Here is a 12141-nt window from a genome sequence, read left to right on the forward strand (position 1 = left end):
CAGCATTAGTGAGGTCAAACACTGTATGGGCTGGCAGGCAGGGGGTGTCCCAACTCATCCCAATGAAGGCCAGTTAAATTCTTCTTAACCATCTCCAAAAACAAAATCCTATTATCCATGGCAATGTGCACTGGGCTATTGTTATGATGAAACAGGAAGAGGCCTTTCCCGACTTTTAGACTCTTACCACAGTTGGAACCATACTGTTGTAGTGTCTGCATACTTGTTTTCAATGCAGGAAATACATTGAAAATGTTTATGTAAAATGCATCAAACCCCTGGTTTACATTGTTTACATTTGGGAAATCAGAGGCTAATAAATCATATTCGACTCCATTAACAGACTGGCATGAATCCAATAGGAACCATGTAACTCCTTCCAGTTTGCCCCCCTGTATAATAAAAGCAGTAGTTATTGTTCATATTTTAATTAAACCTGGTTAAACATCAAAAGTCAACATGGTGAGGTGTTATTATTAGATATTACATCTCATGTCACAGATAAAAGTAGTGTGTTGTTTTCCAGTGGCTCCTGCTGGAGGAGTTTTAAACAGAATATCAAATTAATTGGTAAAAATATGTTGAAGACTTTTGGAATTCTGGATAATCTCGTCAGTTACAACAGACAAAACACTCAGATGTTTCTCCAGAGAAATACCAGATGGTTGTTTGCAGGTGTGTGTGTGTGTGTGTGTGTGTGTCCTGGTAATTCTGACCTAACAAGACACCTGTCGCTGTTTACAGTCTGTTCCTCTGTTGTTTTTTCCTCTCATTACTGAATGCCACCACATGGAGTATCCTGTTCTCACACACATGACTTGCCTCTGACACACGGCACCAGTTTCTCTGCTGTGACACAACAACATGGACTGACCCTTGACCTTTTCCACAGAGATCATGTGGTTCCTGTTCCCTCCTAAATGGAGCAGGTAGGGTAAATGAGATCACTGGGGTCACGGTGGATTTGTTGGACTGCTCGCAAACTAGGCTGCTAATTAGTGTAGCTGCTGGCTTCATTTTGGCCTTTCAACAGAAATGGCGCTGGTCTCCTCAACCGTATTAAATCATTGCCAAACAAAAATCACTGTTGCTATATATTTCAAGATTCCTTCTCTCACAGGAGACTGTGTCTTCACCTTCAGGTAAAAATCCTGTATCTGAAGATGGCAGCATGAGACCGAAGCAAATTATCTTAAAATACCTTAAAAACAACGTCCTGCTTCTTTATCATTGTACCTGTTCATTAAAATGCTGCTAGATTAATACAATAAAGAACCTACTGGTATTATTTCATAAATATCCACCTTTTAAAGGTATTAGACCTGGTCATTCTGTGGTTCTTGGTTTGAAACCTAAAGGTGTCTCCCTCACCCTCCAGCTCTCCCAGTGACCTTGAGGCCACCTTGTCCTCTATTCACCAAACTGGGCTTTAATTCTGTAGGCTGGTGCAACCAAACGGAAATAAAAAGCCCATTATGCGTTGCCGGCGGCGGGGGCTTGTTGACTGGGTTTTATTACAGCGGGGGATGAGGGCGCTTGATGCCTTCATTTAGGGCCCCGAGCACCCGGCGCTGACACTTCTGTGACAGTACTGGTCCCCGTGGCACTGCTAAAAGAGATCGTGACAGAAAGTGTGTGTGTGTGTGTGTGTGTGTGTGCATGTGTGTGTAGAACAGTGGTTGTGTCTTGACTGTCTGTGGTCCAGGCTGGCATGGTGAGGGGCTTGCCTGTATAAACGCCCTCATAAAGCTGACAGCTAGACATATGTATGGATCCCCCATTAAAATTTTACTACAAATCACTATGGCCTGCCTGGCTACTAGCTGGCTGAGAACTCACGCACACCATCTTGCATATTGTATGCACCCTAAAAAAAAAAAAAAAGCCTATATGCACAGAAACCCACATGCACACACCTCCCAGCTATATACCTGCATTTTCCTCATTTGACAACCGACGACTCGGACTGATGTTCAGTCCATCAATATCAGTTACATGAGAAATTCATACATGTTATGAATCTTAATCCTCAAAAACCCTTCACTGCTGATGAAAGCCATACTAATCAGCTCATTGTTTTGGTTTTGCAACTCAAATGTTCTTGTCACACATCACATCCCCACCTAAAGGGACAGAAGTGAGCAGAGAACCTCTGATGAGCTGGATGCAGACCGCCTGCCCAGCACCAAAGAGCTGTCAGGGAGAGATTGCAATTAGCAGGAGGAATATAACAGGCTATTTAGGTTCTAAGCAGCCAGACATTATCCTTCCCCAGAGTTAATCAATAGAGCTAAAGTGGAAGTGAATGTTCAACTTGCTTTCATCAGCTGCCAAGAACCAAACTCAAATGATTGTTAGTGTGTAAAAAGGCAATTGTTTGGCAAAACATTGATTACTTTGTATGGTAGTAATTTATCAGTTTTGTGTTAACAGTTTGTTGCACTGCTTCCTAGTGGCCAAAATATCAAATGCTGCCTTATGGCTGTATAAGAGAAGATCAGACACTGAGGTGGCAGACACTCCAGCATGCCAAAAAAAAAAAAAAAACACTGATACATTATCAAGGCCTGTAGTGTTACAGTAATACTTGAGCATTTTCAGGGTCATTTTAGAAAATGAGGTAAATCAGTGGAAGTGCAGAGTGAAGAAGGAAGGGTTCAGACTCTACCGTATCACCCCCGTCATGACAGTGGTGTATTTCCTTTCTGTCACCGTGGGTCCAGGTAAAGTTCATCAAGAGGTTGGCAGACTCATAAAAGTCTATGTTGCGTATCTTAAGAACCGTCCAACGTTGTGTTGTAATGTTATCAGCTGAAGTGTCAAGAGGAATGGAGGGAGGGGGGGAGGGGTGTTGCAGAAAATGCCGAGAGGTGTAAGGATACGTGTGGAAAGTCAGGTTCCCTCTGCTGATAAACTAGACCCTTCAGTGACCTCTTCACAAGAGGACACCCTAACAGAAGCTCACATCTCACACTCCTCTACGGACGAGATCAACCTTTGTGTGTGTGTAACTCTGATGGTGGTGTTCAAGTTATTTAATTGTCCTAAATAAATTAGAAATGTAAAATGTGTCTTTTCGTGGGCCAGAGGACGAGACATGCCCTCATAAAGCTCTGATAGCCTGCTGATGAGCTGACATTTATTTATATGAAAATGTTACGGGTTATTACCATAGAGAGAATGATTTACAGGATGTGGACCACGGCCCTCCTCAGTCACCACCACCAGTCCAGTTGTGATGAAATATCAAATATGTTTCCATGACCTCCCATCAGAAATAGAGGCGTCTCCCTGAACGTCCCTCCTTAAATAATTCCCCCCCCATCGCCTCAGCCTTAGGTAAAGCTGCACGACTTAAGGAAGGCCATGCAGAGAGTTCCTCTCACGCTGCCCTGTGCTGTGGAGGTTATCTAAATCAGTGTAATAAAAGCCTCCCTAATGCCCCTGTTGGTTATGGTGTGACAGGCAGCATGTTTCAGACGTGCGTGTTTGCGCGCTGCCAAGGAGTAAATAAACACATCGTTTGGGAGGTCACAGAGGCAAAGGTGAAACGGCGGTTGCAATCGATACCCCCGGGGTGTGTGTGTGTGTGTGTGTGTGTGTGGGTGGGTGGATGGGCAGGTGTAAGCAAAGCACCCCTCCTCCCATCGGCCTCTCTCTTGCTAACTCTGTTACCCCACTTGTTAGCCGGTGAAGGGTGACCCCGCACACTCTCTCAAATGCACCTGACTAATGGGCTGTAATGAGAGGCGACCTGAGAGGGAAGGCTTCTTTAATGGCTCGCCCAGGGGACTCGGGACAGTGGCAGCGTGCGCGCATGTGCGTGTGTCTATGCATGTTCATAGGTCATTTGGTGTGCGTGCATGTCTGCATGTGTGTGAATAGGTGCACCGTGGGTGACCCTGTCGCAACACCGAATGTGTATGTCCTAATGTCATTAGCTGAGGGCAGTGTGAGGTCAGGCTGCTGTACGTCGTGGAGCCATCCCTATCTTACAGTAGAAGCCAGAGGGTGTATTAGAGGAGCGGGCGACCCTGTGAGACATTTTCCTTGTTATCACAAATTATTACCTGCAGTTCTGTGAGTTAAGTATATAGATTCGAAGGTGAACTAACAATTTAGCTTTCCCTCATCTCTCTGAGTCGAATACAATAGGCGATTTAGGGATTGGATCAGTTCAGGATTTGGGAAGCAAACAAGAAGAAATTAGTGAAATTGTCCATCACAATCTGGTCAAATTTCTTGCTTTCTCCCATACACGTTGACTTTCCACATATTACAATTTTCACATCCAAGAATTAAAAAAAAAAAAGAAAATTACATGAAACCTGTTAGATAACAGTGTCAGTTACGTCAATATATGTGGTTGGGATATGCAGAAAGAGTCCAACAGAGATCAGACATGTTCAAAATAGAATTTTTATATGTCCGTTGTTCATAAACTTGTGTATATAAATTCAATTCAAATTAAATACATATTATTACATCTATGCTCACAACCTGTTATACATATTCATCACATAGACATTTTGATATGTGAACATGTTACAAATTCTAATATGCTTTTTTTTTTTTTTTTACATCTCATAAACTTAATACATCCAGAACAATAGGTGACATACAGGGATAAGGACACATATGCCATATGTTACATCTGTGTGGGTTATGAACAAAAGTTTCACATTTATATAATATAAGTTATATGCCTCATAGTCTTGAGTCATACACGACTGATCATTTTTGGGTTGTGGTAGACAAAAACAATTGAAAGAATTGTGACTATGGTTAGTTTTAATCAGTTGGACTTTCCCTTAGGCATTTCCTGCCTACTGTAAGATGGAGAAGTTGTTCCAAACCCAAGGAGAGAGAGAGAGAGGGAGAGAAGGAAGAGGAAAATGAAAATGAAAAATCAGCCAAACCTCACATTAGACTGGAGTCAGTAAATAGTTTTGGCTCTATCAAATTAATACAGAAGGAAGTTCTGCATGTATTTAATTATTGGGAACCTTCATGATGAGGTTCAGAGAAAGCATATTAGAAGCCTTTATTTATGTAGTTAACAGGATATTGGTGTAACAGTCTGGGACAAGTTTCAACCTGAGGGCAAAGTGGTGAAAGCAAATCGATTACACACATCAGTTGCCCACGAGTGCCTGAAGAACGTCTTCTTTCTGTCAAATGTTTGACATTTTGATGAGAGAAATGGTGCTAAATGAACCACAATTAACATCTGTGGCTGAAGAGAAGAGAAGAGAAGAGAAGAGAAGAGAAGAGAAGAGAAGAGAAGAGAAGAGAAGAGAAGAGAAGAGAAGAGAAGAGAAGAGAAGAGAAGAGAAAAAAAAACAATTCATCCATATATCCATCCCCAATCCGCAAATAGCAGCCACTGATTATGGCCTGTCTGTCAGTGTAATGCCTCAAGATTAGATCACCTACAGTATGTGTTGCCTAGACATGACCACCAATCCCGATCCTCTCTTTCCCTCCCTCTTTCTCTCCCCGTCTGTCACCCCTCTCTGAGTCGATAAGCCTCCATTCTCCTCTTTTCGCTGATATGATCGGTGTCTTCAGAAGCACTCAGGCCACTTTTACAGCAACCGCTAACTAGTGTTCCAGGCAGCTCGCAGCTATCAGGGAAAAATCACGCGAGCCTGTCTGCCTACGTAAAGTGTGTGGCTTGCCCCCCGCGCGTGTGTGCGTGTGCTCTGGTGAGTGACTCCATTCGTCCATCTAGCTGTCGGCGTCTATCGACCAGGGCCATCATGCGTGTTTTGGCCTGAGCGAGGCCACAGATGCTGCAGGGCTATTAGGTGCCCATTGTTTGTTTTGAATGGCAACGGAAACAAAATTGGTCTCATTCTGATCTTATTGTGGGTAACTCTACCTCCCTCTGTGGACAGGGGAGGCAAAAACCAATCCTAATTCACTTACCCCACCCCAACATTGGCTTTTCTAATGCTTTTTGAGGGATGAAAATATGGCAACATGCAATAAGTGTCGACAGTACAAAGGTCTTAAAAGCAAGAGGGGGAGACAGATAGATGGACAGAACATGGAAGGTTGGATGGATAAAAAAATGTTCTATCCTTTTGTTTCTTTCCCTCCTTCTATACATTCCACCTTCCTCCTTCTAAACTCTCCTTCTTTCCTTCCCTTTCCTCTTTTTTTTTATCTCTTTGCCTCCTACCACCCGCTCTCCAGCCGGAGCATTAGTGAGGCATTGTGATTGGTTTGTAATTTATGAGTCCATAAGTGGGGCAGATTGATAGGGCTGTTTAAGGGGAGCACTACTGAGATGCCACTTTATTTAATACATAGAGACAGACCCTTAAAATATAGCTTTAACCTCAGTCAGCATGAACACACACACGTGTGTGTACTGTACATGCACTGATATAGCTGTACACAAACCCATATGCTTCAGTTAAGTTCATTTTCTTATAAATTGTGTAAACTGACCCTTTAAACTACAAAATCAACACAGTATGGAAAACATATTTTATAGGAGAAACACATGGTGCATTATGGGACATGTGGGTAAGGCAGGGTTGTTGGCCAGCAACCTGTGGTTCTATCTCTGTAAACCCTTATAAATCAAAAGTGATGGGACAAACGTACCAGTTATTGCCTTTGCCACACTAATCTATTTACCCCTGATGCACACACTCAAACCAAGACACAAACCAATATTTGCTTGTTTTGCTGTTAAAACACAAATCAGGTCTTGTCTGCCCTCTCTCACCCTCCTTATCAGAGTAAAGCCCTCCACTCTCAACCCGGCGGCGTGCATCCAATCCTCACAGGCCCAAGCTCTGGAGAGAAAGACGATCTGCCCACAGCGGCCAACCCTGCCCTCTCATCTGCCCTTCACACAAACACACATGCACGCACACACATATGCTCTGCCTTGCCCTCTCCTCTGCCCCCTGCACACCCCGCTGTAATGATGTCTGTTGACCTCTAACACAAAAGGCTGCCCTGGAAGATTAGTTTACAAGTGGCCTAGGGACTCTGGGTTTCAAATCTTAACCCCTGCGATTTTCTGCATTGATTATGAATACTTGTGTTTTTCTGTGTGGTCGTGCCACCATTGTCAGGACATGAAGGGAGGGATGTTTTGCTGCTAATAGTAAATAACTAAGCTAAGTGGGCAGTTATTTTTATCCATTTGTTTAAAGTACCACCAATAGTTGTACAAAAACAAACCATAACATTTTACTTGATAGTTTTTTTTATTTTATTTTTGAGCTTTCAACTGTATCTCCTGGTCTTAACGAACAGATGGTGTTTGGTTGTAGAACAAAACCATCATAATAACTGAGCAAACTTTATCTGCTGGTGGGATGCAATTGAGAATTCAAGTGGAGAAATTCTATTTTGTTTTGTCAGTGTACTTTATTTTGAAAGCCTTATTTAACAACCTCATTTGTAGTGAGATGTGGTTGATAGTTAGCTGGCACACGGACATTAAGTTGAGAATACTTCATGATCATTCCAAATAATAATTAACCCTCTATTCCCAATTTTACCGTTCCCTAATTTCTCCTGCGGGTTAAAGGGAGTTTATACTGACTTACATAACAAGTACAAGCTCAAATATACACACACACACACAGTCCCCCACAATAAAACATAAGTACCACCGTCCCTAAATGCCTACTCTGTCACCTCTAACCAATATACGTGTACACGGAAACACATGCACACACACACACACATGCCCAGACGTCAGTGATGATAAGTGGCGAGTGAGTAATAGCCGAGCTGTCTGGCAGCCAGCTGCTAGGCCTACTGTTTACATGCCAACTGATTACCCTAATTTCAAACGCATGCATGGCAGCTAGGCTGATAAATAGTTCCCCCCCACCACCACTTTCTATTTCTCTATTGTCAGCCACTGCAGGCTAGTCAGCCAGTCGAAACCATAATACCTTTTTGATTATTCAATAAATAACCCATAATTCGACATTGATTGGTTCTGCGAATGGGCTTTGTGAGGAGGAGGAGGGGGAAGGGACGGTGTGGAGGGGGAATTGGTTATGTGGTTGAGAAGGATGGGTGGAGTGGGGTGGGGTGGGGTGGGAGGGTATCGACCACTGGTGGTCATTGCTTCGATGACCACTGGTCGTTGGGGTCACGGCTTTGTATGAATACACACAAATAGGCAGGAACACATTTGTGTAGGAGCACACACACCTCTGCGTCCCCTCTGATGTAATTAGGGTAAGGGTCATTAGTTCAGCCTCATTGCTTATTGTCCAAACAAAGATGTCCATGACTAATGGAAGCTACTTAATAATTTGGGGTGAAAGATGAGCAACGGTGAGAGGTTGCAGATGGACTTATTCAATACAGCCTTCATGTGTCACATTTGCAAACATCGCTGGAATGTCTTTATCTTACATTTAAATACAAAGCTTAAGCAGAGAGCAACTGGTCAAGGATCCTGACCATTACAGCTCATCAGAAGAGAGCGCTGGCTTGACAATGAGTATAACCACCAGTATTTGGTCACATTTGTTAAGCCTCAGGCCCATTATGTTAACCGCCCTTGATGAACATTGATTGTTAATTCTTATCTCTGCTTCCGGCAATATGACCTCACTTCATTGCTTCAAAAACTTGCCAATGTATCTTGGCCCCAAATTATCCCCATTGCTTTTGGTGAGCGCCTCACCGTGACATGGTTAGTATGGACCGTATTGAAACCTGTCCCCAAATGGATTATTCCTTTCTCCTAAGTAGGATGGATTTTATGGTGCTTGCCTGATCACTATCTGAAACCCACTAATCGTTTATGTGTGTGTGTGTGTGTGCGCGTGTGTGTGTGCGTGTTTGTGTGTGTGTGTGTGTGTAAACCGCGCTGCCTTGATGTTGCCATTGAAGTGTCCCTGGCATTGTACTTATTGGAGTTCCCTGATGTTAGATATTGGAATATTGATCTTGAAGAATGTTTAGCTTTCACTCTTCTCTGGTTTCATTTATATGCTCACACAGCTGACGCCCGCTTCACACAGCAGTACAAGCTGCAGATGTGGCAGTACATGAGGGACCTAGATCAAATCAAGCTCTCAATCAATGATGGAGGGAAAAAAAATCTGAGTAGAAGATTTGGGTTTCACAGGGATTTCACACACATCTTGCATATCCGACAGGCGACTGGAGCTAGATCAAGTAAACAACAATCAATTGTGTAAAGAGTCTTTGAAAACGGACAATTTAAGTTGTCTCACATTGTCCTTTTTTAATATTTAAATTAAGGTTGCAGGGGCAAAGTTGTTAAGCAATGACAGATAAATGAATTCAGTGACATCAAAGATCATTTTAGGGAATATTAAGAAGATCATGTAAAAACAATTACAAGTAAATCTGACTTTGGTCTAGAGAGACCAAAAAAAAAGGAAATAGAAAATAGAATGCGCAATGAATTGTGGTGCAGTGAGAGCAGTGTGCTGAATATTCTGCTTTGCAAAAAAATGACTCCAGTACTTTACCCAACACTAAAACCTTACAACTAGGAGTACAGACGGATTAGACCCTGCAAGACAGCAGTTAGACTTTGTTCTGCTGGAAGTCCCATCACCCCATACGTTGACATCAGACACACACACACACACACACACACACACACACACACACACACACACTCAGTGCCTCCAGAACAGACTCATGCAGTCATCACCACTTAACAGGCAGCTGATGACTTCAAACGGAGAATGGTGAGCAGCAGCCCTCCACGTTTCAGAGACACTGGCAGAGTGAGTCTCTCTTTAACAACAGTTGCATTACAGTGCAGTGTCGGTTTCCTATTAAATACCTTCTCCCAATTACCCATTATTTCCCCCTATAAAACCACTGCAGACTGCATCGAAAGGCTGTTTTATCCCCCCGTCACCCTGCGTCCTTTTGTTGCGGAAAACATGTTTCAACTAAATGCAACTAGGAGAGCTTTGAGAGAGTAAGAGGGTAAGAGGGGAGGGAGGGGAAAGAAAAGGTAATTTAATGAAGTGAAACGTTTGATGTTGTAAATAAAAAGCAGACTGGTCGTGGGTGAGAGGCTGGGGCTAATGGACTTTGTTGGATGGTAGGTGTGGAGCTGCTGATCTTTAAAAAGCCTAAATAAAAAGTGAACTTCTCAGAAACGATGCCAAGAAAACCAACAGCCCCCTGTGCTGGATCCCTCGCCCGGGGCGGTCACATCACGGACCGGCTTATTATGCAATTACAGCAAGGTAGAAAGCACCGCCAACCCCCTCATCAGAGTGTGTGGGTGTTTGATTATGAGTCTTTATATCTATGTATGTGTGTAAACCTTTAAACTATCATTGTTTTAAATTCAGCAGTGGCCTGCTGATTTGCGTCTGTAGAACAGAAGCCTGAAAAAGAAAAGTAACATAAAAGAGCAGAGGAGAGAGAGGGCTAAGGAAAATAAGAGGAGTAAAAGAAAAGGCAGGGATAGTTAAGAAGTTAAAAGAAAGAAGAAAGGAAACAACAGTGGAAAAAAAATAAAGTAAAACAAGATTGGGGAGTGATAGAAAAGAAAAACAATAGAAGACATGAATAAAAGAAAAGACACAAGTACTTGTGAAGTTAAAAGAAAAAAGGGTAGAAGGAGGAAAGCAAAGAAAAGAAATGAGAACACATGATTATGAAGGTTAAACAATGGCAGTGGTCATTACGCTTCACTTTCAATGAGAAGGAGGAGAGAAATCACCCCCCATTTATAATTCATATCCTCAATTACCACTAATAAAGTGGCATGAATGGGGCCAGCCCAGGGAATGGCGCAGGCACAATTACATGTAGTATAGCTTGGCATTAACATTTTCTATTTGAACATTTTTCAGCCTCAATTTCTCTTGGAGTTAATAAGAGCGATGATCCCTCCTTGACTTTTTCATGAAATTATTGTATGGTTATAATATTCCAATCTATTAGCCCCCCCGTTTCTCCATAATGTATTCTGCCATTTAATAGCCTGACCTGGCTGGACAGAGAGATGGAAACAGAGAGAGAGGGAGAGAAAGAGAAAGAAAGAGAGAGAACATGACATTGATGAGAGGAGTGGGTCTTGTCGTTTTGACCCCAGAGGGGGTGAGACAAAGGTCTGATATATCCCACACAGCGTTTGAATTGAGGTCTTGAGGCCGTGCCTATCATCTGAACAGCTTTCTGAGCTGCGCCTGTTGGGTTTTAAATCTTACCGTGTAGTCAATGCAAGAAATTTGGTTTGCTGAATGTCTGTCACCAATCAAAGGAGATAAGTCAGTGCAGTTATTTATGGAAATCATTATGTATTGCATATGACATAAATATGACAGCAGACTGTCCACTGTAGTTAAAATACATTGCAACCTTCAAATTAAACTGTTGAATGTAATGCTGTGGGCGGCCCCCAGACAGTTGGATATCTATTAATCAACATCTTCTGTTTAAGGCTATAGTAGATCCATATTTAAAATGTATTTGATGATGTACCAGCCTTCATGTGAAAAAGGGATATGATACAGCACAGATGTTTTGAATTGTGTTAGAAATGTGAGCAATACATACTGTAAGTGTTAAAGGTATAGAAAAAGTGGTAATAGGATGCTGGCATATATCATGTGGCATTTCTTCGGGACACAGTCACTCCGTAAACTCCAGTTTTAGCTAAATCAAAAGCCCATAGTATAATCCAACCCAGAGATACCCCACATAAAAGCATCAAAGACACAGGCCCATGCTCCAGCAATGTGTTACATTATTATGATGGTGGTCGCCACTCGCTGCAGTATGGAGCCACGTGCCCGATCCTCAGGCTGGTCGTCTAATAGGCCTGTTTACTCCACCTTTTCCTGTCCTACTCTTTCACTGCCTCCCACCCTCTATCCCTCCTTCATCCTCCCACATAAAATGGCAAAAGTATTCAGCAAACCTGCCTGCCTGCTTTTATATAAAATAACAAAGTGTTCAAAGCTTGTAAAACACTGCAGGACTGACAGTTTAGCAGACTCCCCACTGACAAGAAACTTCTATTATGGAGGCGGCAACAACAAGGAACAGCGAATGTAGCATAGAGTAGAGTAAAATAGAATAGAATAGAGTTGAATAGAGTGGAATAGAGTGGAATAGAATAGATACAGACCAAAGACATTAGGC

At 42.6% G+C, this 12141-nt stretch overlaps 1 protein-coding gene across 4 annotated transcripts in view; it reads left to right on the forward strand.

Annotated features, from left to right (window-relative positions):
- Nucleotides 1-12141, forward strand: part of rnf220a (ring finger protein 220a) — a 177174-nt gene that overhangs the window by 85809 nt on the left and 79224 nt on the right. The window lies entirely within an intron of this gene.

This window comes from Trachurus japonicus, chromosome 17 (assembly GCF_045865225.1).
Source record: "Trachurus japonicus isolate A0001 chromosome 17, Traja_1.0".
In the NCBI taxonomy this organism is placed as follows: Eukaryota; Metazoa; Chordata; class Actinopteri; order Carangiformes; family Carangidae; genus Trachurus; species Trachurus japonicus.